General features: G+C 49.5%; 1 long non-coding RNA gene across 2 annotated transcripts in view; it reads right to left on the minus strand.

Annotated features, from left to right (window-relative positions):
* Positions 1-26,173, minus strand: part of LOC138526079 (uncharacterized) — a 169,203-nt gene that overhangs the window by 55,552 nt on the left and 87,478 nt on the right. For both annotated transcript variants that reach the window (XR_011283480.1, XR_011283481.1), the window contains exon 2: positions 4,161-4,248. This is a non-coding gene — a long non-coding RNA (uncharacterized lncRNA). The remainder of the gene's footprint in view (positions 1-4,160; positions 4,249-26,173) is intronic.

The following is a 26,173-nucleotide window of genomic DNA, read 5'->3' on the forward strand; positions in this document are numbered from 1 at the left end:
TTATGCAAGAGACGGGCAAAGCCCCTGCCAAGGTACAGCAAAAAGACAATGGGCCTCATTACAAAAACCGCCTGGTTACAGCCGGAACTCGTATTCCCATTCCGCCTCCGTGATTCCCGGAATTACCGGGGCATTATAACCCCGGTTTTCCGGGTATCACAGAGGCGGAATGGAGTTAATCCCCATTCCCATTGACTCCTATCAGACTCAATGGGAATGGGGATCATGGAAACACCGGCAGCATCTCATAATGCTGCCTGTGTTTCCTCGTCCGCCTGCAGGCGGGCAGTGTTAAACCCGCCAGGTCAAACCTGGCGGGAACATCACCTCCCGCCTGCAGGAGTCGGGATCAGGCGGTTCGGAAACAACGGTGGCGGCGGGTTTACCGCCACCGTTATTTCCGGACCGCCTGATTTGTAATGAGGCCCAATGAGTGCCAAGTTTTATTCGTTTTAAAACCATTAAATACAGAGACGAAGCTTGAAACGTGGTCTCCAGTCACGTGACCAAGATGGAAATAGACTTGGGCAGACAACGCCGAGACAAGAAGATGAGTGCATGCTCACACTCCCTTTTTATTCCCAGGGGTTGTGAGGCTTGCAAGGCCATGTTCAAAGGCTAATTAAACGCAGGAAAGTAAGAGTGATGGTAGATGGTTGGGCTAATTGGGTGGGGAGGCATGGTCAAGCCCAACGCATTAACACCTGGGGTACCAGCTTGCGTTCTGCTAGCAAGTGGAATGTTCCAGAAGGGTACAAGCGCGCCAACCAATTATAGAGTGCCATGTTTCAAAGAGCACTATAGTTTGTGAACCAATAAATTGTTGTGTATTTTGTGACGATGAGGATGACTTGCACTAGAGATGGGCTTAGTTTCCCACCTGACAATAGAGACCCAATCACAGTTCCACACCCCTTAGAAAGTATATGTAGATGTTACCAGTTATCCAACTACAATCCAGTATGGGTTTTATAGTTTGCCACGTAGTGTGACGTCAGTGATGACGAAGTTTTACTATAACAAAAGTTTTATGTAAATCGTTGAGACCTTGCCATGAGACGTCCGTCGATGTTTGTTGTACTTCCAGTTTTAAAGAATTGTTCATAAAACAGTGTACCTTTTGCCAACTTCCTGAGTCGATATTCTTATTGATGTTTGAGTAACCTCTGCATCTCCATCCATCCTATAAGAGCACCACCTCATCTTAGAGGGCCTGCAGGTTCAGTTTATAAAGCCAAAGGGGTTAGTGTGGGGTCCTATGGGAGAGAAATGTGGACAATGGGCAAGTTCGCAGGTCAGAGGAAAATGTCTTCCTCTGTCGTCTCCTGAAGGTGCCCACATCGACTGCAGCCTATATTACCCATCTTAAAACGGGCATGGTCTTTATTTCAGTCATCCTCAGTCTTAAACCTGTTTTGTTTTGGCCTTCCATTTGGCACTCTGAAGTTAACTGTTTAACTAAATTCCTGCGAAAACACATTTTTTCATTGGGCAATTATCACAGCATAGAGCAGTGGTCTTCAAACTTTTTGACCCCGAGCCCCCCCTAAGAAAAATTTCTCCGGCCCAGGCCCCCCCCATACACATGTACTCCAAAATTGTACTCGGTTGCGAACAGTTATCGCGCGCTGGAGTACAATGGTGCCTCCAACGAAGGAGTGCATGCCAAACACCACATTGTTTCAAAATCATTGCTTGCAATGATTCAAATCAGATGAGGACAAATATTTGTGAACAAAGCATTCCGATTATTTTGCTATAATACAGAGGACTCGACTAAAAATAGTGTTGGATATTTATTTGCTGTCCTGTAGTAACATTTGCTATGCAAGCGCTGTAACAATTTGTTTCTGAAGTACAACAGCGTACTGTCAATGCTGTCACTTGCAAGTTGGACAGTGGCATACTGGAGAACTAGTGTGAAGGGTGGGCCTGCCTTTCACCAGTCAGCCTGTCAATATTGGGTTCAATTTTTCCAATAGCCAACCGTAGGCTTTCTTCCCCCTCCAGCTTTGACCGATATTTTGTCTTTAGGGCTGCAAGTGCAGAGAACCCAATTTCGCACAGGTATGAGGTGCTGAAAGGCAAAAGTACATTGACTGCACATTTCGATAAAGTTGGATACTCTGCAGACACATGTTGCCAAAATGCACCCAAAGACAATTTTCTGAATTGGCTCTCTAGTAGGCGGTCACTTTGGAGCTCCATTAGCTCCTCCTGGAGTTGTATTGGGAGATGGGCTCCTACGTCAGCTAGGAAAGGCTGAACCACCCAGTCATTCATGTTGCAATTGTCGTCAGGAAAGTACTTTTCGAGACTGGTTCTGAGAGCATTTAAATGGTTTCCAATTACTTCAGAAACACATGAAATGAAAGATCATTCTCCGTCTCCTCAAGAGCATCTTCTAATAATGGGAATGCATCGGCTATGCCAATATCAACCCTCCTCCTCCAAAGCTCCAGCTTCTTCTTGAATGCCAATATTTTTGCCTTCATGGCAAATGATGTGGTTTCTGTGCCTTGCAGGGAGAGGTTTAGAAAATTTAGCTTTTCAAAGATGTCGCCAAGGTAAGCCAACAGTATAAACCAGCGTGGATCACACAGAGGCTCTGCTTTTGTCTGGTCTAACTCCAGGAGAAAGTATCTCACTTAGATTCTGAGTTCATAGATGCAATTTAAAACCTTTCCCCTGGATAGCCAAATGATCTCTGTGTGAAACAGCAAAGCATCATGGTCAGCTCCCATTTCTGCACATAAGGTGGCAAACAGACGGGCTCTTGTGGGGTGCATCTTAATAAAATTTACGATCTTTACAACAGAAGTCAAAACCTGTGTCAGTTAATGCCCCATATTGCGCACAGCCAAAGCTTCTCGGTGTATCATGCAGTGTGTCCACACAATATGTGGAGCTACTGCCAATACTTTTGCTTTTAGCCCAGCTCTAGCACCACACATTGAAGGAGCACCATCTGTGCAAATACCAACACACACCTCCCACTTTAGGAAGTTGTTTAAAATTTCAAAGAGTTCAGGTGCAGTTGCTCTGCCCTTAATTTGCTTACAAAACAAGAAGTCCTCCAACATCTCCTTTTCGTGGCAGTACCTCACATAGGCAATCAAGTGAGCTTCTTTTGATATGTCAGTGGCCTCATCCAACTGTAGGGCGAACTGGCTGTCTTTCAAGCGCGATATCAATTCTGTACTGATATCAGAGGACAGGTCAGCAATACGGCGGCAAATTGTTGTGCCTGACATAGGGATACTTTTGCATTTCTCTGCTGCACTTTCACCAAGCATTACCCGGTTGACAGCGAGAATGGTTGGGAGAATATCTTTCTCAGCATCTGTAAAAGGCTTCTTGTTTTTGCCAAGAAAGTATGCAATGTGGTAAGATGCTTTCAAAGCATTTGCAGGTACAGATGCCGCACTTTTAACAGTCTCCTTTTCCTTTTTCATGCCTTGCAGCTGCCGTACAAAGAAATCCCTGGTCTTTTTTGCTAAATCGGCATGTTTGGTTTCCAAATGCCGCCTTAATTTTGTTGGCTTCAGGCTGTCATTTGCTAATGTAGCACCACAAATCACACACTGCGGCTTCACTTCCCCAGCGACTGTGATGCATGTGAACCCAAAGTCCAAATAAGAGTGATCATATTTCCGTGTTTTTGCATTTCTTTTGTCTGTTCCCACCTCTCCTTCCGCTTTACGTTTCAGATCCCTACCATCTTTGGGCACTAGAAACGATCCATCGAGAAAAGGAGCCTGACCCTGTCGAAACATTGCAAACGGTTTTAAAAAAGTAAAAATGCACCCCAAAAAAAGCATAAACATGGCAAACACCACATGCAAAGAGTTGAACTGAGCCATTTGAAAATGTTGGGGTTGGTGGGAAACACCCCATGCAAAAAAGGGTCAGAAATATGGGGTGGGGAAAAAAGGAGGGGAGATTTTAAAAAAGCAAAAATGGGTCAGAAACACTGGTTGGATTAAAATACATTGGTACAAGTCTCAGAAGAATTACTATTCAGATCATGCAGGCCCAGTTCTAATTTCTTTTTGCATTGTGGCCCCGGACTAGGTTGCAGGTGCAACCTTGCACAGGGTGGATATAAAACATCAGCATATTTACTCATCCAATGGCACACAGGGAAAATAAATCCTTACCTGCGTGACTGGGGCAAGTGCTTCACTGGGTTTTTCTTGCCGGAACACAGGTAGTTTGGTTGATAGACTGACGCTTGGAGCAATGCGGCTGCAATGAAAACAGAACAGTTAGTCAAGGTTAAATGGAGCAATGCTGCTGCAATGAAAACAGAACAGTTAGACAAGGATATATGGGTCTTCCTGAGACTTCAAATTAGGATTAGATGAGCACGAGCTAAACCCAGCTCTTGGGTAAAATGCATCAGAGTTAGGTACAGCCCTAGAAGTAGATAGGGTTGAAATCCCTGATTCAAATACATGACCCGCATGGCGCTGCCACCCCATTCCCCCAGACAGTGCTTTACAACAGCAAAGGGGAGCAGCTCCGGTCCAGTCCCTCTTTTAAAAACATCTAGCGCACTCAACTCATCCCTCTTGATCTGATGCTGCAAGCGACTTAATTCATGAGCCCACCTGACCCTTAATGTTTTCATCACTCGATAGTTTAATAATTTCTGCTTGTGGTTTCCTTGTCTACTGCACAGCCACAAGATTAGAACGCTTCGGACTACAAGATCTGGAGAGGGGACTGTGGGTGCATGGAATGGACGGGTGGACATAAGGGGGACTGGAAGTCCAGCAAATCTATGTGGAAAATTAAAGTACTTGGGAACAATGCTACTTCCTGTTTTGCTGGGGTGCCCCGAAGCACTCTTGCTAATTGTGGGTTTAGTGCCCTGGTGTTACTTCCATTTTACATTATTTCAGCGGCTCTCGCAAAGACTCTGGGAGACCTGGGGGCAGAGGCCATGGGTGTAATTTTAGGGGGGCGGGGGTGTTTGTCCCCCCAACTTTCATGGCATACCATTTTGTCCTCATTCATTTAGCTGGGGCACCTTTTCTTCAGATGTCATGTCCCCCCAACATTTTAAGCAAAGTTATTCCACTGGCAGAGGCCCTCAATTCTCTCAGGGGAGCAGGAGCTTTGCACCCCGGTTCCCCCTGAATGTGGGGTTATCACTATTGGGGGACGCAGGGGGACCGGTGCTGCATTAATAACGCAGCTCCCCCATGGCAGATTGCTGGGCTCCAGCAATCTGCCATGGGGGAGCTGCGTTATTAATGCAGCACCGGTCCCCCTGCGCCCCTCTCTCTCTGCTTCCCCCACATTGGGGGGCATGCATGGAGGAGAGGAGGCGGGCAGGGGACCGGAACTGCTCTGCCGGATCCAGCAATCTGCCATGGGGGAGCCGCGTTGTAAAAAAACACCAGCAGAGCAGTTCCGGTCCCCCGCTCGCCTCCTCTCCTCCATGCATGCCCCCCAATGTGGGGGATGCAGGGAGAGAGGGGCGCAGGGGGACCGGTGCTGCATTAATAACGCAGCTCCCCCATGGCAGATTGCTGGGCTCCAGCAATCTGCTATGGGGGAGCCGCGTTGTAAAAAAACACCGGCAGAGCAGTTCCGGTCCCCCGCTCGCCTCCTCTCCTCCATGCATGCCCCCCAATGTGGGGGATGCAGGGAGAGAGGGGCACAGGGGGACCGGTGCTGCATTAATAACGCAGCTCTCCCATGGCAGATTGCTGGGCTCCAGCAATCTGCCATGGGGGAGCCGCGTTGTAAAAAAACACCGGCAGAGCAGTTCCGGTCCCCCGCTCGCCTCCTCTCCTCCATGCATGCCCCCCAATGTGGGGGATGCAGGGAGAGAGGGGCGCAGGGGGACCGGTGCTGCATTAATAACGCAGCTCCCCCATGGCAGATTGCTGGGCTCCAGCAATCTGCCATGGGGGAGCCGCGTTGTAAATAAACACCGGCAGAGCAGTTCCGGTCCCCCGCTCGCCTCCTCTCCTCCATGCATGCCCCCCAATGTAGGGGATGCAGGGAGAGAGGGGCGCAGGGGGACCGGTGCTGCATTAACAACGCGGCTCCCCCGTGGCAGATTGCCACGGGGGAGCCGGGTTAAAAATAAAGCCGGAACGGGTGACTTACCTCGCACTCGCACACGTCGGCAGCAGCAGCAACAACAGGGAACACAGGACACCACAACGCAGCCTGGACGCGCGATCCAAATGCAGGAAAGCGCGCGTCCAGGCTGCGTTTATTTCCTGTTTCCATGGCCACGCCCCCACCACATCGCACTGGCTGAGCATGTGCATGGGAGGCAGTGGCTCCCCATTGCACATGCTCAGTTCAGTGCGGCAAAAAAAAAAAAAAAAGCGTTACTCTTTTTCTTTTCTTTTCTTCTGTACGGCATCATGCGCCCCCCAGGCATGGTGGCACGCCCCCCTCTGGCATAGAGTGAGTGGCACACATTAACATGAACCTTGGATCTGTGGGTTTGAGTTCTTACTTTTGCTAATCCCTCTACTCTTTGTGATATTTCAACACAAGCACTAAAGACAGTGATTCGGGGACACTGGTCCAGCATCAGGTAGGTCACAGTCTTCAGGGGTCCATGGTCCGATTTAATTTACCTCTCTCTCCCCGAGATGTAATGGCCCCCTACCTGGACTTTGTCACCAACCTATAGCATAGATACCTATTGTCTAGAACAAGGTTCATTACAATCCAGGTTAAAGGTGGCACTAGTAGATGGGCCGGAAATTCTCCCTCATGCACTTCCTGTGTTTGTAGTGCTATTGAGAGCCTAGCTCATATGGTGGTATTCTGCGCTATCTACAAGGAACTAGAGAGATGTTATGTTATTTGGCATTTATATAGCGCTCTATATATCATTGGTATGACCTCAAAGCGCTTGTGGGTTGAATGCCCTCGAGGAACATAGTCCAGATGAGTAGAGACAGTAGGGTTTCATAGTGGGTTTGGGTGCACCCATTATGAGTGCAGCTGATGTGATTGCCTGATGTGCATGTTAGCATTAGGTGTGGTGGTATTGAGATCAGTTGGATGTGTGCAGTCAGGAGGTTGGTCTCTGAGACCGGATTCTGGCTGCATTAGGCCTGTGTACAATGCTTGTGTGTGCAGCTAGGCCGATTTTACGTGGGTTATAGCTGCGTTCTAGCAGGATGTTGAGGTGTTTGTGGTGTATTGTTCATATGTGAGCAGCTCAGCTAGGCCGAAATTGATCGAGAGGTGTAGCTGCGCTCTATTGTGTGTTGGTGTAGAGTAGAGAGTGAGCATAGTGATAGGAGGAGCAAATGTCTGGAGTGGAGGTTTTATTCTTACGAGCCAACTGTTCTGGGTTTCATTACGTGTTTTTGCGATTTCTGCATTCAGAGTGGCCTTATTAGTGACTTAATAGTCGTATTCAGTGGTGTCACTGCTCGGTATTTCATTGGACATTTGTCTGCAGTATGTAGGGTCTTCGCGGCCTTTCAAGGTCTATAGCAGCATTATGGAAAGAGCCAGGTCTTTAGAGCTTTGCAGAAGGCCATGTAGTCTTGGCTGTGTCGAATGTGTGGGGGGAGTGAGTTCCTCAGAGTTGGGGCCAAGGCGGATCCTCCAATTTGATCTACATTAATTATGTTTTGAGTCTGGTTACAGGCAGTGGCGTCCTGCCTTTTTATCAATATTATATATAAGAGATGCAACTAGTGCTTTTAAACTGGCCTGTTTTTTTACATTCAGCCTAGAATGAAAGAATCAAGCGAGACTGTTTTACTGCATGAATTTTAATGTATCTATTGCTTTATATGACTGTTTTATTTGATTCTCCATGTTTTTAACTTGTTTATACGTTTTATGATTGCAATGCATCCGAAATAAACGATTTACTTATTTAACTAGATCATGTGACCTGTATGGTTAATACAAGTCTCCTAAACTATTGTTGGAGTGTTCAGGTACGCCTAAACTGCTATAATATTTTAGAATGATAAATGTATTCACATGATGGAGAGATGGCTATCCACATGAACCTAAATCTATCCTTTTTAATACAATATTCAGTGAATGTGTTGGAATGCACGAAATGTTGCTCAACTATACAAGGTGTAGGTCCAGATGGGAGAATGTCATTGGTTGCCCTTCTCTGACTCCCAATAGAGCTAGATTTCAGAATATGTGAATGAATGTGCCGCATAAGATAATAGAGGGTAATTTACACAATCAGGCATATGTCTCCCCTGATCAATATATTCACTATAACCCAGACTGTGACACGACTTGGCCAAGGTGTAGAGATAATAGTGCAGGTATTTTTCATATACTTTGGGAATGCCCTGTCGGCCAGGATTTTGGCCCTGCTTAATACTAAAGATGCATGCATTTACAGGCGTCACGTTTCCCTTGTCTCTTGACCTCCTTGGGTATTTACCAGTGGATTTTTTAAAGATGTAAAAACGGGTAACTATACCTGTACACTCTTGTGCTACTCCTGGCTAAGCAGCGTGGACTAGGTACTCTTCGTTGTCTCTTTCCAAATTGTGTGGTACGTGGCTGTGTGGAGACCTATTGTGGACATTTACCAATACATTAGAAGATTACATATATACGGATATCTCAGTGACTTTACTTGCTCCAGATGGAAACTCCTTGAAATCTATTGCGGCTCATGATTACAATGATTCAACGCCCACTTGAAATATTGTGAAGGATCTGCTGTTCTATCTAAGATGTACCACTGGCAGGGCCGGTGCTATCACTAGGCAAGTTTAGGTGCTTGCCTATATGTGGAAATGTTAGAGCAGCAACATGCTGCTTTAACACCTCCACACTAATTGTATACTAACTGTCCTGCCTGTGATAGTACCGGCCCTGACTGTCTGCAGGCTGCGGCTGGCTTCAGCAGGAGCAAACCAGGCGGCACTGCCACGATGCAAAGGTTGGGTTTGGGTCAATGTCATGAGTGGCATGGGCATGGCAGATCTGACACTGTCTGGAATCTGCGCATTTGCACTCCACGTGGAAAGCCAGGCCATGAACGAAGTTCCATACGATACGTGCCCCCTCGAGTTTCGACCGATGGATGTGATGGTCATGGTGTGAGTCTATTAGGGAATGCTGCAGTACACTGTGCAGCCTGGTTGAGCCCCCTGGCCTGGGCCTGTTAACATATTGGTCCACCGTCCAGACCGTCCATCACACGTGGTGGCCTGCACAGCCTTTTGCTGTGCGGTGCGCCAGGCCAGTGAGTACCTGTCGCGTAGGCCACCCAACCTGGATGCGGTGGCCCCTGCTGTGCTGTGAGAGTGGCCCTGTGGCTGGGCCCTGCCTGTACTGGAGCCTGTTCCGAGAACAGTCCGTGGGACGTCATGCAGGTGATGACCCCACACTAATTGTATACTGCCTTGCCTTGATAGGATCAACCCTGCTTCCTTCGTACACTCTCATCCCCTCTTCAAATCCCCCTTGCAGGAACTGGCACCTGCATTAACATGTGTGCTCTGCTGTACTGCATGTGCAACACTAGGAGAAAGACACAGGCAGATCGCATGCTCGTGTTTGCCCTGTGTCTCCTTCACACTCCACAACACGAAGGTTAGTGCGTCCCCTGCAAGCACCGTTAGAACATAGTTCGGGTTGCATGCCCATTTGTACCTTTAATCTAAATGCACTGACTATAACAGTGGAAAATATCACGGATTGTAGGCAGAGGTGCGTGTGTGCAATATATTATGCATTAACTTAGCTCACTTTGTTAAATCACCTGCTGTAGACGGCCTGCCTGTGTGCAGTGCAAACCCTTCCGGTCAATGGCACTAATGCAAGCAGGACCAACTCCACCTTTCAACCTTCCAAGGTCAATCAATGACATGGCTGCCATTTCCTTCCTTGGGGCAACACTTGTTCTTGACAGAGCCAAGACCTTGAATAATGTAGCCAGTCCCCCAGGCTAACCATTTGGTGATTTGGAATATAGCTTTTCAACGCATCCAGGGGAGCTGGAGGCAAGAAATTCACATAATGGCCCACGTGGAATAAATACGGGATGTTTATTGAGACCCTGGAATGAAGGCAATCCCAGTGTCCCTGCAGGTCGCTGAGTCTTCCTGATTATCAGACATTGTTTTAGTGATTACATCAAATGCGAGGAACATGGGCAGGCTGAGTGGCACCATCTGCTTTGTGTGACACTTGTGCCCATTTCAGCTTGCAATCCATTGACTACCTAAGGCCATGCTAATCCCTATGGCCAACCATTCCCACCCACTTCCTGCCCAAAATGCATCCACTCCTGGGATGTCTTTGAGCTCGCTTTGCTCAAGCCAATAGCCCCATATGGCCCAAGGTTATCTCAGAGTCAGCCCTCGGCCCCATCAGTCAGGCTGCACCAACGGCAAAAGATGTTTTGAGTAAGTGCAGTTCATTACTGCTCGGTCATAGCTCTACTCAATGTTAGAGAGAATTCTCAAAAATGTGCTCATTGCTTCACCTTAGAAACCTCCAGCAACTTTGCTGGATTTTGAGGACTTGATTTTTTTAACCGTAGAGAGTGTGAGCCTTTTTTTCCACTCTCTCATGTATTTTGATGTGTGTTTTACTCTTGCGTTCTTTGATTTTAGACAACTCCATAGGCATCATCTTTTCATTTGTGTTACCCAGCACCCTCAGTGCAGTGACACAGGGAGGCCTTTTCAGGCTGTCCCAAGGTTTAAATACCTCCTCTGGGATAAATTACTGTTTCAAAGAGAAAGTAAATTTAAATTGACTTTACTAGTCTTTTTAAATTCCTAGAGCCCGCACAATCTATCTTACAACAGAGTGCTGGAGGGGTTATCTAGTATCCCCTGTGTCTAGAAACTCATGTAGCATTCCAATGCTACCTTTTCCTATCGAAATGGCTGGTGGCAGTGATTCTACAACGAGCTACCATGATTTTTCCCAACCGCGAACACTGGTACCGTTAAAATCGCTGGAGCCATGTTTTTCAAGATGGAGTCTGAGTCTCCTTTGTTTAAACGGGTCCCAGTCTTCTTTTTTCACCATATCTTTTTGGAAAGGTCCTTCTAGAGTCTCTGTGCGCCAAACAAGGTTTGGTCCTTTTATTCCTACGCCTTTGGCAGGCTTCAGGACTGAAGACCGCCTCTGGCGCCTGAGTTTCTGGGGTGGGCAGGAAGTGAGGGAGGTGCCCGAAACTCCCTGTGCTTAGTCTCCTAGGATACCCAAATGTACTCTCGTGTGATTGGCTGGATGACTGTCCGGCAAGGACAGCCACCCTGCTGGATGAGTGGCAGCTAGGCTGGAATGAATGGGAGAAAACTGTTTAAAAGGCGAGTCTCTTGGCTTGAAAGGCAGAGTCGACCACTGAAACGAAAGAACCGAAGACAAGCTGGAAGAGGACGGCTGCTGCAACTCCTGGACCATTGGTTTGCATGGTGAAGCACTGCTGCAGGTCCGGACAACTTCTTCCTTTGAGTTGGTGGGACCAATCAACTCGTAAGCCACCTGGATACCATTCTCTGAGCTGGTTGAATTTTCCTCAGAGTGCTGCTGCAGGAAACCGAATAGCCAGGGAGGACACAAGTTTGTGTGCTTGAAGACCGCTACCGGAATCGAATAATTGCCAGTTTGCCAGCTCTGTGACGAGTGCCCTTGCAGTGCAGGAGTCCCCCGATGTCCTCCCTCTTGTCCCCACGACTGAGGCTCAGGAACAGCGAGATCTGCAGGAACTGTCAGGAACAGAATTCTTCAGCTGAATCTTTTTCTTCAATATAAGGTACTGTGAAAACCCGACCGATAGACCGTACCTCTGACTGCGAATGTTCGTGAAACTTTGGCAACTTGCAGGCCTGGTCAGCTTGTGAGCCAACATATAACTCTTTCTTCTGAGAACTACTTCCGAGAACCGTGGCAAATACTTTTCTGTTTATCTACCAGAATAGTTTTTAGCTATACAAGCCACTAGCTCATTGACTTTGGCCTACCTATTGCATTGGACCAACTCCTCTGGTGAATTCAATCTATTTGCACTGTTTAAAAGTAACTCTACTATTTGTTTTATTAACTTATGCCTTTTTGCTCCTACTTCAAAGTAGTGTAAATGTTTCAGAACCGGTTACTGTGAATTATTGTAGTATATTTATGTGTGATATTGATTGCTTCCTTTTAGTGAAAGTGTTTTACCAAGAAACCTTGAGTGTAAGTGTTTATCTGAATACTTGTAATTGTAGACCTCTGTGCAACCTCATTACAAGCTCACATTCCGCCTTGAGGTAAGCCTGGCTGCTCAGCTCGCTACCAAAAACGGTGTGGTACAGACTTATAACAAAGATTGGTTTCGCTTACATCTGTAGTCATAGTTGTGTGTAGTGGTCCCAGAGGGTACTGTATGCAAACTTTGCCTAACACTTAAGTAGGTCACTTTGAAATACAGTTGTTCTTAAAAAAGAAAAATGGGAGTTGGGGGCTGTGAGGAGTGCCGGCTCATCACACTTCCTCTAGTACGGGAGTGCAAGGTAACCTATTTAAGGGAACATCATGACACTAATTGTTTTATTTTTACTTATTTTATTGTTCATTTATACATCGCTTATACACAGGTGGAGTGCATCAAAGCATTTCAAGGCAGGAAGGGAACAAGGAAATACAATAATCACTATTAGGCCTTGAAGTTTCCGAGTGATTGACAGAAAAACAGGCATGCTCAGCCTGACGGCATTTCACCTAGTGCAAGTGCATGAAGTGTTACAGTATCGACCAAGCTAGAGAGAAAGGACACAAAAGGAGCGGGGGTGACCAGGATGGGATGCAGTGATTATCACGAATACCAAAATAACTAATACCATTATAACAAACCTAAAAAACGAATTCCAAAATATTGAATTTTGAAAAGAATTTAAAAAGGGTTTGGGAGTGGGGGAAAAGTATTAAGAACAAAAAACAAAAATATTGAGGGGTTTTGGGAATTCATTATTATGGTATTCGTTAGTATGGTATTCATTATTTTGGATTTGTTATAATTCTATGTAACCGACAGGACAGACAAACTAACTAGTCTTGGTACATTTAGGTCATGCATGCATACAGACAGCAGTGTGAGGAAGGAGGGCCTTGGGGGAACAAACAAATCCAGTCTAGCAGGGCCCTGTGTAAAGTGCAGAGAGGTTGCCGTGCTCAGTGAGCGTGATCTAAAAGTGCAGTAATGCTGAACATAGTGCAGTGGCCCGGAGGCAAGTGCAAAAGACTGCCATGGGAGCCTGGGACCTGTAAGGCTCTGGAGGTGAGCAGGCAACCAGTCAGCAAAACTGAACAGAGTTAGGGAGGAGAAGAAGGGTGGAGAGAAAAAGAACAGAGATTAGCAGGGGAAAGAAGAGAGAAGGAGGAAGAGAAGAGGAAGGTTTTGAGGAGTTTACATGATTTAAGGTGCTCTGGCTCAAGACGGATAGAGACAAGGAGGCTGTTCCAGAGGGAGGCACATGCAGAGGATAGAGATCTACCCCCAAATCTCTGTTTACAAAAGTGGTTCACCCACAGAGAGTTGGAGGAGGATGAGTGGAGGACCCTAGTGGGAGAGTATTTAGGAAGAGAGCATTGTAGATAGTGCAGGCCCCGGCCCCAGAAAGCTTTGTGTATTTTGCAGAGGGTCTTGAACTTGATCCTTGCAGCCACGGAGAGCCAGTGGAGGGATTTCAGCGCTGGAGAGATGTGGTCCTTGGGCTTGAGGCCAAGGATAAGTCTTGCTGTTCTGTTCTGTGTGAGTTGTAGACAAGCGATTAGCTTTCAGTTGCTGTTCCTGGCCATTTCCCAATCTGCCATCACCCGCTGCGAGCATGTGTGCAGCTGACACACAACCACACCAGAGAGCCTATACAACGCAGCCAGCCTGCCTGGATAGAGTGTACCAGCGACATACTAGTGCTCTTGTTTAATGTGAAGAAAGTGCATTGGAATCCACACACAGCAGGAGACATAAGCAATGTGTTATGTGAAGGTAATGTAATGGGTTGCAGCAATCAGTAACAAAATGAAGATGGTTGGTTGAAAGCAGTTAGGACCCGGAAAAATCATGGTGCGGGGGGGCGCCGATCTGACAGTTTGCCTAGGGTGGCAAAATTCCTTGCACCGGCCCTGACCACTGGTTAATGATGTACTTAAGTTCTGCTCAACGCACTTGTGTTTTGTTTTCTGTTGTGATATATTATTGAACAGAAAGAAGAACAGATCAAGATGGGAAGAGAAATAATATGTTGAAGCATGAAAATGTGTCAGGGTAGGCAATTAGTAGAGTAATTTCCCAGATCTGGTAATGCACACAATTGCTGACTTTTTTAGAAAGAAAAACATTCTTTAAAAAAAGGACCAAGTTTAAACCCATCTCTGACATCCTTGCCTTATATATTACTTTCTACGATGTAGTCTGTATAACATTCAAGAAGGAACAGATGCTTTCTTGCCTGGCAAAGCAGAGCATCATGCTGATTTCACTGTGGCAGTCACATATGGTAAGACTTGCAGCAGCTTTCTGCAATCCCCCCGCCCCCTCGTCTCTTCCCCAATACACTCTTCAGCCTTAACTGTAAATAGCAGGAAGCCACTGGCAGTAATTGTCCTTTAGAAGGTCACTCTGTTAAGACACTCATGCCGACAACTGTGACTGAGATCCTTTTTCAACCTCAGCTCTACAGTATGTATAAAATTGCCAATAGGACAGGACAATGACCTGTGAAACGATTGAAGGCACATCTCCAAAACTGATACCCCGATTCATAGAACAAATGTGCACCGAAATTAGTAGCGCAAGCTGGCACAAGCATGAAAAAGCGATTCGATTCATGGAAGGCCGTGCGCATGTTTTCCCCGGGATGTGTGCCAAATACACGGGTGGCGCACATGGGCGCACATGTCATTGCAACATCCTGAACGCTGTGCGCGATGTGCACAGCGAAAGTGCACAACATTAGCGCACACACCAAAAAGGGGGCGGAACATGGGGCGGAACACGCAGAATGGGGAACAACACGTGAAAAAGAAGGTGTATCTGGGGAAGTACAGCTGAGAAATACACAGAACGCCCACACGAACAACACGTATTCATGGAATTGAATACGGGAAACCCACGCACGCCAAAAGACACGCACATGCATAAACGCGTCCGCCAGACGAAGGCAGGCAGAAGCGTCCCCATGCTGTATAAAAGTGCGCGCAAACAACAAACACGTATATACAGCTACGATGAATGTACCTTTTCTCGCAGCAGTGATCGTGGCACACCGCAGGAGGAGGAAAATAGCCAGGCCCTGCATTTTTTTGCCAAGGACCAGCCCTTTTGGGATGCCCTATGACCAGGTCTATGGCAGGTATAGGTTTCCACCTTGTATCCTCCTAGACCTTGTCACTGAGTGGGAGGATGACCTCACATCACCCACCTTGTGCTCCCAAGCACTGAGCCCCTTGGAAAAGGTGCTCAATGGCCTGCATTTTTTGGCAACTGGGTCATTTCAGTCGACAACTGCCATAGTTGGGGGTCTCTCACAGGCCACGCTGCCTACACCAGATGTTAGCAATCATGACTGCGCACTCCTCAGTCCGCAGGCACATATACATGCCCAGAGCACCTGCAGAAAGGCAGGCCGTGGTCCAGGACTTTTACAGGGTGGCACACTTCCCCAAAGTGCTCGGTGCCATAGATAGCACCCATGTGGCCCTACGTCCACCTAGGGCCACTGAGCACATCTATCGAAACCGCAAGCACTGGCACCCATCAACGTACAGGTGGTATGCGATGCCAAGGGAATCATCACCTCTGTCTATGCAAACTATCCTGGGTCCACCCATGACAGTTTCATATACAGAATGTCTGCCCTGAGCGGGGACCTGGAAGCTGGAAAGCATGGTGACACATGACTCATTGGTGAGTACAAATGTCTGTGCAAATGCATGCATGTCACACACAGACAAATACACAAACCCAACTAATGACAACCATCATCACCTTCCCAGGGTACAGTGCCTACCCTCTGAGCAACCACATGATGGCGCCAATACGGAACCCCACCACACCACCCCAAGTAAGATACAACGCTGCCCATATTGCAACCAGGGGCATAGTGGAGCACACATTCGGAGTGCTCAAGTCACGCTTACGCTCCCTTGACTGCTCTGGCGGGCAGCTACTATATGCACCCCCGGTAGTGTGCATGATCATTGTGGCAGCATGTGTCCTGCACAATGTTGCAACACGGCGGGGTGTACCGGTGGACATGGTGGTGCCCCCATAGTGCACCCTCAGGCAGCATCAAGGTACAAGAGGGAAGACAGACACAACGTGCTGTCCAAACGGAACGGAGCGTAGTAGTAGTATAGGCGGACATCTCAGGTGAGGACTGCACCGTGACCTGTGACTTGTGCCTCTTGGATCAAATTCCTAATGCATCCTCCTTTGCCACAATCCCCAGGGGCTGAGCTCAACATGTACCAACATGACATTGCGAACATCCGGCCCCCTCCCACCATCAATGTGACTTTGACAGCCAAAGGGTGCAGGACACTTTCTACAGCATGAAGTGCATCAAGCACATATACAGACACGAAAAGAACATACATCACAATCAACATCAATAAATGGACATTTCAATAATGTACTCACCAAAATTGATTGCAGACATGCCGTGTAGAAAACATCCTTAATCCCCACTAGGGGTGTTAACACAAGTAGTACAGCAGCAGACAGGCCACAGATATGATGAAAGTCCAATGCCCTTGTGTAAATGGTTGTAACACCGAACCATCCTTGCGAGCCCATGGATAGGGGAAGCAGGAGAGACATAAGTGAGTCAGGACCCCAAGCTGTAACACATACACGAGACAAGCTTGAAGGGCCTAGCTGGGACAGTGGATGCTTTCAAAAGCCACAAAGCACCACACTGTCACATGAATGCACACTAGACACACAATTTTAAACTATATTAACTAATTAAACTAACTATAAAAATCAAAAATGGCCACATACGACCTGGGGGGGACCCAGGACGGGGGAGGTACAGGGTGCACCTCAACACCCACATGCAATGATGTTGAGATAAAAAAAACTCCATGGGCTCAATGCCTGCACGGCCCGACCTGTGTGGGAGATAAGTCGTCGTCCTCCTCAATCTCTGACTCAAAAGGTGAACGTGGCACAGTACCCTGACCACGCCTATGTGCAGCTTGCCCCTCGTCGGCAGCAAGTCTGCGGGACCGGTGAGCCTGGTTCTGTGCGGCGATGACACGTACGTCAGCACGCAGAACCTCATGTGATACGCGTGCTTCCTCTTGCAAGGTAGCACGTGTAACACAGAGTTCTTTCTGCATGGCCTGAATTGACATCTGGAGCAACTCCCGGCAAGCACGTAGCTCAGCCGAGATGGTACTCTCAAGCTGCTCCAACCTCTCCTCTGTCCGCTGATTCTGGAACATCAAGAACAGACCCAGAGTAGATCGGAGGGAATCATGGTTATCCCTGAGGGCCTCCCATGTGCTTCTGCGTGAGCAGCAAGTGCTTGATGCAGAGACACCATTTCAGCCCAGCGTGTCCTGTCTGAGGCCACCATGCCCACCCTGAGCGAGCGGGCCGTGGACTGTGCTGCCCGCTGCTGGAGATCCACCTGCCTAGCAGGGGGGAGCACAGAGTGGGCCACAGGTTCCATGCGCAGAGCGATCTTATCAATTGCTGCCCCCCGGTGTTTGGAATTGGCAACCATGGCTTGCTCCCACTCAGTATACCCCGGTGGGCACGGCTACTGGGTTGCTGGGCTTGACACCCACGGTCTTCGTTGGGTTGGCACTGCCCGCAGCTGCAGGACTACATCCCTCTGTTGACGTGATGCCCCAGGCACATCAGCAACTGGTGTGGAGTGTGACCGTGCGTCCCGATCCACCACAGGCAGAGGTTCCAACACCGTCTGGCTCCTCATTGCAGTGCAGGTGTCACGGACAGAGGATCGTCCACATCAGAATCACTCACCGTAGACTAATGGACATGACGCACATCCAACTCAACATTGTCGTCAGAGTGATCATCCGGGCTAGACTCATTGCTAGCCCTAGACACGATGGTCTGGAGCACAAGTGGATTCTCATGGCCTACCACTCCAGGACCCCCCCTTGTGCCGGGTTGCTGGTGTGATAGCAACCCTGTGTCTGGAATGACATCACCATCCTCTGGCTCCATTGCGTCATCATCTGCAATGTGGAAAAAACAAACATGAGTACACATGTCAGAAGCACATAACCCACACAGACATAGACATCACATCGACAGCCAACGCATGAAGCAGACATGTCAGACACAACTGTAAATCCGGCATGCATCCAGTGGCATTGATATGCAAACACATCCCAAAAGCAGAATAGCATGTGTCTAAATAGCAAAGCCTACACATGTACCGAATGTAGTATATCACCTCCATCACAAACCACTTCTATCAGGCACATGTCACAGGCAGAAAAGACAGATGGCAACAAATAAATGGCACATACCATAAGCATGTCTGAACTGCAAAATGGCCACAGCTGCAAGTGAATCCAAACACACCATGACACATGTAACATGCATGTACACATGCATCACTAAACCATCATCACCAATAAAGCTTCATCCACCATCAGCTCAGGCCGTACCGGGCCTCATGGGCCATGTAGACATAGTGATTTTCGCGAGCAAAGTGAGGGCCTGCAACCAGGTACGAGGGACCATAATGCACAGTACGGTCCAAGCTGCTGGTCATGAAGCCTCCACAACACCCCTCAGGGCCTGATTGAGCACATTGTGCATTTATTGTGCCCTACAACACTATTCAGTGTGTTAAATCATCATGGCCAGACCCGAGCAGATTAGCTAAGTGGGCCTGGGCGTACACATACCGCACCACAGTGCACCTTCAGGATTATGCCAGTTGAACATAACGGGCGCAATGCTGAAATCGCAGCAGCAATAATAACGTTAATAAACTACATTTTAGTCATACAACAAAAAAGTTAGAGAGAACACATGTGTAACTGAACACCTTCACACACACATGAGTGAGTAGCTGCAATGTTGCACTACACAATGTTGAAGCTGCTTGCATATGTACATGTGAAAGTGTTCAAGAACACCCGTGCCGATATACACCCGTATGATGATTATGAACAGCAACCTATACAGCAAGCTACAACGCTGCTTGCTTCGATGTATGTGAAAATGTACACATACACACGTGAAGGCAGCTCCACAGACATTACAACCCGATTGGCAGGCTACAATCAATCTGCGGCCTATACCATTTGGTATAGGCCGCAGATTGACCAATCAACTTTGCTAAACACGCACTAGGGTGTTCCAGTACTGAGTACATGTGTCACAGGATGCACCTGTGCCTGTGGCATTCATGACAGTGAAGAGACGAGAATCTGACCATACATGCCAGGTCACTTTGACATTGCAGCAGTGAGTAGGCATGTAGAACAGTGTAACACGTCTCAGAAGTAGGTTGATGCAGTGCAGAACATGTGTACGTTACCCACTATCTACATGAACAAGTACATTATGATGTCAATCAATAAACATTAAGGCAGTGTAAGGGCAAGTTCAGGCATCATGTGCAAAGTGCATGTAATGGGTTGCATGGCTACAGGCAACCCCCCCTTAGTGAAAATGCAGGGAGGCATTGCATGGCAGCGAAAGGGTTACCAGAGAACTGTGTATTGGCAGACAGTGTTGACTAGCGTCAATTGCATCATCTGAGTCGACTGACAACACAGCAGATGAGAATGGGACAGTAAGTAGGACACATGATGAACCCTCAGTAGTACACCCATGTGTGCAGAAGCCACTACACCAGTTGGACAGAGTCAGGGGGCCTGAAACAGGGGGAGGCCTGTGCCCCACACAGACTATGACACCCTAAACATATACGTGATGCAGGACTGAGTAACAGTGTGCATGGAATGGATGATCAAATGCCATTAAATGTATGTCACCCTGGACATGTACTACAATGATCATCCGGGCAAGAACACATAGGGGCATGCATGGAATGCACATGGAGCATGAATAGGCACTCATGACCCTGCGGAGCATCTACTATCTGCACAGTCCGAGTGAGACACCCTGCATCACGGACAAAGGATGTACCCCACAGTATGTGTCTGGCAGGTTGGCAGGGGGAAGTGTGCATGTACACAGGAGCGTTCAACATGCCATTAGAGTACTCCAACATGATACCCACCAGTGCCATGGTGAAATTGGGGTGCAGGGGGGTGGAGGGGCAAGGGAGCATGCCTACGTGGAGTACCCGCATGCAGGCAGAACACACATGCACGTCAGTCATGCGATGACATAGTCCCAGTGCTGAGTGGAAGGACACCCCAGGCTACATGCAGAAGGGCCAGTGAGCTGGAAAATGGAGCAGAGGGACAGCCGGGTGACTAGCATGTGAGCAGAGTGCAGGTGTGGTGATGAGGACAGTCCCTGTCTGCTCTACATGTCCAGCATCCTGCACAGCAGGGACACATCAGTGAAGCATTGCATGACTCACACATGAGAACCATGTACACATAGCATGTAGTGTCAGTCAAGCACAACACATCACACAAGCAAACCACACATGGGCTGGACAAACACGCAACAACACTCACTGGACGGGGCATCAAAGTCCAGCATCTCTCCCACTCCTTCGTACAATTCTGCCGGTATGAACTCTGCAGCGATCAACTCGTGCAGAGTGAAATCTTCCTCCTCAGGTGGTGACCCACCGCCAGTCACCTGAGTCATGGCATAATTGGAGGCATGCTTCAGTTTAGCACAGCATCGGAGGTCATCCCAACACTTTTTGCACTCCTGAGCTGTGCGCACCTCATGTCCGAATGCACTGACACCCTCTGCAACATGCTTTCAGTGGGACAAATGAAGGCAGCCGTAGTATGACAATTCGGGCCCACTAGCATATCACGGTCGTGTCCCGACATGTAGTCCACAAGGAAGTCCAGTTCCTGCTTGCAGAAACGCTTCTTCCTCGACGTGCCGGAGGTCAGAGCCGTTGGTAGAGTCCCAGCCTCTTTGCAGGTGCAACCTTCCTCCTCTTGGACAGTGGTCCGGACCTTGACTGGCAAATGCCGCCCTGATCAGTAGGTGCAGTGGCACTGGTGGATTGAACCGAGGGAGTGGCAGGTGGAACAAGGACAGAAGCCCTGACTTGCGTCAGTGGCTGCTTGACTGGACCCTGCGCAGCAACATCTGCTGTGCCAGGGTGACTGTCCTGGATGGTAGACTCACAGCCGGGGTGTTGTTGGCTGCATCTGCGCATGCAGTTGCCAACACCCGGCTGCTCGGGGCAGCAGATGACAATACTGCCCCATGGACATGTGCCTCAGTCAGGGCAGCCCTGCATGCACTTATCATGTGCCTCCTGACCTCCTGGAAAGCATCCTGGGACTCTTCAGGTGCCAACGCAGCATGCGCTGGCCGACCCTGAGCCTGGGTGGTGGTGTCCACAGCTGCACCTGCAGCTACCACTGCAGGTGCAGGTGCAGCTACCACTGCAGGTCGATGAAACGGACTGCCATGTCACATGGGCGCCAGTGCCAGATGCAAGAGTTACATCTCCCGGAGCCATAGGGCGTGGTGGCATGACTGCACTAACACATGGCAGAACATCATGCTGAAGTGGCGCACCCCTGCCTCTTCCCCCTCTGCAGCCACCCTGGACACCCTGGAGTCCCCCTACTCCCTGGTCACCCCAGCCACGTTCCTGACCAAGCCCGCCACGTGGAGGAGGCCCACCTGAGGCACCTCTCACCTTTTGTGGCCTCCCAACCATGGCACAGATATAGTAGTGCCGGCACAGATGTAGTAGTGCCAATGGGAGGTGTACACGACAATTGTCATGGGCAATTGGGGTGAAAAGGGTGGGATACTAGATGTTAACAGCACCCTTGAGCACCTGCAAGGGTGTATGTGACACCAGTGATGAAGTGACAGGTCACGCAACACGCAGTAAAACCATGCATGCAACCCCCAGAAGCCCACGTGTGTGGAATTAACCTCCTGCAATACGCGGTGGCACCCAGGGACGCAAAAAACACATATGCGTGGGACACGCAGGCTACTATGACCTCGAAAATGGGTAAGCGATACACAGGAGGACCCGCAGTGGGAAAAATAGCATGCGTGACTCACCGGCTGACGAGCGTGGTGATGAAAACCACACGTGGACAATACCCCTGCCAAAAGAAGAAATACATCCTTGATCCGCTGCGAAGTTTTGATGGCGGGTGAAACAACCAGAAGTAGCAACACACGCATCGGTCTCCACAAAAGGCACGTACAGCGAACTGCTGGCCCCACTCACCTTTAACCCATGACGAGGGAAAGGCCCACACGTGTCACGTCCTTACGCGCTTACGCCCTTTCCTCGAATTACACGCATTAACACGCAGACGTGCTGTTTTTTCACGTGCTGAATCACTATGCACCCGTGAAGAGGGAAACGCCTGCTCGTGTTACGTCACATACGTGCTTATGCGATAAGGGCCATTCCTCAAATTACACGCTGACGTGCTGTTTTTTCACATGCCAAATCACTCTGTATCAAGCTGGCCATGCGACAACACATGGAAGACCACGCTCCTGCCCAGAAGGCTGAATTCCTGCCCCCCACATCACTGAGCCAACTCCCACCATCCATCTGCTGCTGCCTGCCTGCCTGCTGGCCAGGAGCCCTGCTATTTGGTGCCTGCACATCAGCCATCTGCAGGGGTCCAGTTGCTGTGACCAACCCTGCTGGAACAGAAGACTCCCGATTGAAGTTCCATCGCTCCACAGCCCAGCACTAGGACCCAGTTGCCCACACACACCTGCCTCGGGGGTTGCCATGTTGGGGGAAACACCATCGGAGACCATTGGCAACCCCCAGCCAGAGAGGCAGAGGGCTGCCAGCTTCACAGCAGGAGAGGTTGGCATCCTGGTGGAGCAAGTCCTGGTGCAGTATGATGCCCTCTTTGGAAGACCACGCACCGACAAGGATGTACGGAGAAGTATCTGGATGGACATAGTGGTTGCCATCAACACGGAGGGAGTGGCAACCCGGGACCTACCACACGTCCACAAGCGTTGGAGGGACTTCAGGTCCAGGACCCTCAGGAATGCCCGGCGCCCCTTGGAGGCAGCGGATGCAGAGGGTTGGTGGGTCCGCCTTACCGACGACCAAATGAGGGTCCTGGAACATATACGCCCAGCGCTTCACTTCCAGGTCCTTGAGAGGAAGACCCGTCTGGAGTCGAGTGGTAAGTGTCCATGCGTACTGATTGGACACAGTGCATGTTGAGCTGTGCCAGGAGTGTGCAGATTGGACATATGTCTGGAAAGGCCCTTGTATGGATGTGTATGTGCACGGACATGAGCCTGCCACATGTGAGTCCAGTCATATGTGATGCACATCAATGGTGTATGTGTTACAATGCATGATACACTAATGCATGTGGAGATGCACACATGTTAGTATTTCTGTGTATGCACTATGGCATGGTTGGGGTGTGACACATTGATGCTGGTTCCACCTTCATGTGCGTGCACGGCATACATGTGCGTATGTGTGTTTGACATGGGTGTGACTGTGAAACGCCATGGGTGCATGTGACACAGACATGTAGGAAACTGATTGGCAGATGTGACATAGTTGCCAATGATTGCACTGTGACAGGTGATGGAGATGTACAGATGCACGTATGTCTGTTGGCGTGTGTGCATGTGTTGGGCACTCCTCATGTTGCTTGTGACGATGTTCATGCAGTTGTGTGGATGGATGCTGCTGCTTGCTGCACAATTCCTGTTAATTTGGGCATGTGTGTGGCTTCAAATGATATGAGTGTTGGGGACTGTGATGCCATCTGTGAGGTTTGACACTGCCAATCATATGCAACTGTCATGTGTGTATCCGACCATTGTACAGTGCCCTGATGCCTGTGTTCTGTCTCTCCCTGTCTGCAGTGTCGACTGGTGAAGAGGGCGGAGACGGTGCTGTGGAGCACAGCGGCAGGGATCCCACCACCAGCCGGAGATGCAAGGCCCAGCTCTCCTCCCGCGTTGTCATCTATTCCAGGAGTGAGGAGTCTGGTGCCGTGTCCATGGCCGCAGCTGCCGGGGGGAGGTCCAAGAAGCGGAGGTTGGAGGTGGACTCCTCAGCAGCAGTAGGGGCAGCTGAGCCCCCACAGGGGCCAATGGAGGAAGATGGCACGGAGTCATCCAGGTTGGTGGGGGTTCGTTTGAGGAGGAGGCCTTGGAGGGCCCACGCACGGGGCCTGGAGGGGGGGATTCCACTGGTGCTAGTGGTGCAGTCCAGGGGCAGGGACAGGAGGCAGCACAGACCGCCGCAGAGGTGCCTGTGTGTAATCCTGTCCCCAATCCTGTAACTGCATCATCTGGCACCAGCAGGGATGCCTTCGTCCAGGCCTGTTTTCAGGGAGGGGAGGTGCACACAACAACTGGCCTTCCTCTCCCTGCAGACGTGGAATTCCGTGACCGTGTTGAGCCTGTCCTAGTTGGGATGGCGTTGCGTCAACGTGGTATTCGGGGTGACATGCAGGGTTCTCGTGTGGACAATGCACGTCATTTCGAATACCTCATTGACTCGTCAACCTACTAGGACAGGTCACCGAGGCTGGGTTCCTCTGAGTGCTGGATCTTCTAGCGCCCCCCTCCTCAGCTGAACCCCCTATGTGCCAGTCGTCTTCCGTGCCATCTTCCTGCCCAATTATCACCTGGGCACCCTGTGGAGCTGCCCCTGACCCAGCGGCCAGGCTGGTGGAGGACACATCCCTGCCACAGTCGGCAGTCGGAGGTCCAGCAGGGGTGGCCACCCCAACGACTGGACCCCAGAAAGAGGAGGACGTGCAGGCATCAACAGGCAGGGCACTTGCACGGCAGCAGCAGGCTCAGGGTGGGAACGATGATGGCTCGGGGCTATCAACATCACAGGGGAAGGCATCGGCCGGAGGGCAGGAGGACCCTGGATTAGGCGTGTCTTCCGTGTGCCAGTGGTTGGGCCAGCGGATGGATGTGGAGCGGCGGCGGGCTGAAGAGGCACGGCTCACTATGGTCAGGGCAGAGAACTCCATGCGCAGGGCATTGAGGCGGGCTGAGTGCCTCGAGGCAACTTGCAGGGAGTTGGAGGACATCATGACTGCATCCCTGCGAGACCTCGAGGCCAGGGAAGAGTGTTACGCTCATCTGGTTCCCACAGGGGCATTGATCGAACCCGGACAGCTGCGGTCTCCGTCAACGTGATGCGTAGTGGAGAGATGACAGTCTGGACTGGCCCGCCTAATCTTGTCTGCTGGACTCGTAGAAGTATTCTCCTGCAAGTGGAGAAAGGGATTTAGCCACCCGTGGACTTTAGTGATGCCCCCCCAACTCTTCTCACTAATCACCTCCGAAATCCCCTCTTGGTAACCTCACCTTATGTTTTTAAATGATGAGCTCTCCATCCTGCATGGCATGCACGGGCACGTAGATACCAGTTACTTCACTGGTTTGAAGGTACTGGAGGAGTTCCGGAGGAATATTGACTCCAGTGTCTATAAAGTTCAAAGAGTTCAATATGTCCGATGTTCTCTCTTGTTCCATTCCCTCGTTAGGTTGCAGCTGGGTCCAAAAGGATATTGCCTGGAGGCAGCTGATGGCGTTCAGGTAAGAGTCTGTATTACCAAACACTGTCCGGTAAAAGTTGCATGTGTTTAGCTTGCTGTTTTCTCTCCCTTTATAGGTGCAGCATAGGAAGATGTGGCGAATTAAAGGATAATACCTCCGGTGGTAAAGCAGGTAAGCCTATTGTGGCAAGAGATTGTCTTTGTCGGTTTTCTCGGCTCACCTTGTTATTCCTTTTGTTTTCCCCCCAGGTGCTGGGTTTTGATGAAGAAAATGATGGAGGCAGCGCTGAGTCGCAAGATGCGGTGGACTGGTGAGTATAACGCAGCGCTGCTGCTGGTGAAGCAACGAGTGCTGAAATAATGTCCTTTACAGGCTCGGAGATGTGCTGGGTCCGGAATCAGGTAAGGAATCAAATAATATCCATGATCTAACCTCTTCTCCTTTCTTTTCCTTTTGTCTAGGAGCTCCGGATTCGAGGCAGGCATGGCAGAAGACTGGATGCTGACTTGCAGACACGGTGAGCGTTACGCT

This window comes from Ambystoma mexicanum, chromosome 7p, assembly GCF_040938575.1.
Source record: "Ambystoma mexicanum isolate Mex_15411 chromosome 7p, UKY_AmexF1_1, whole genome shotgun sequence".
NCBI classification, from domain to species: Eukaryota; Metazoa; Chordata; class Amphibia; order Caudata; family Ambystomatidae; genus Ambystoma; species Ambystoma mexicanum.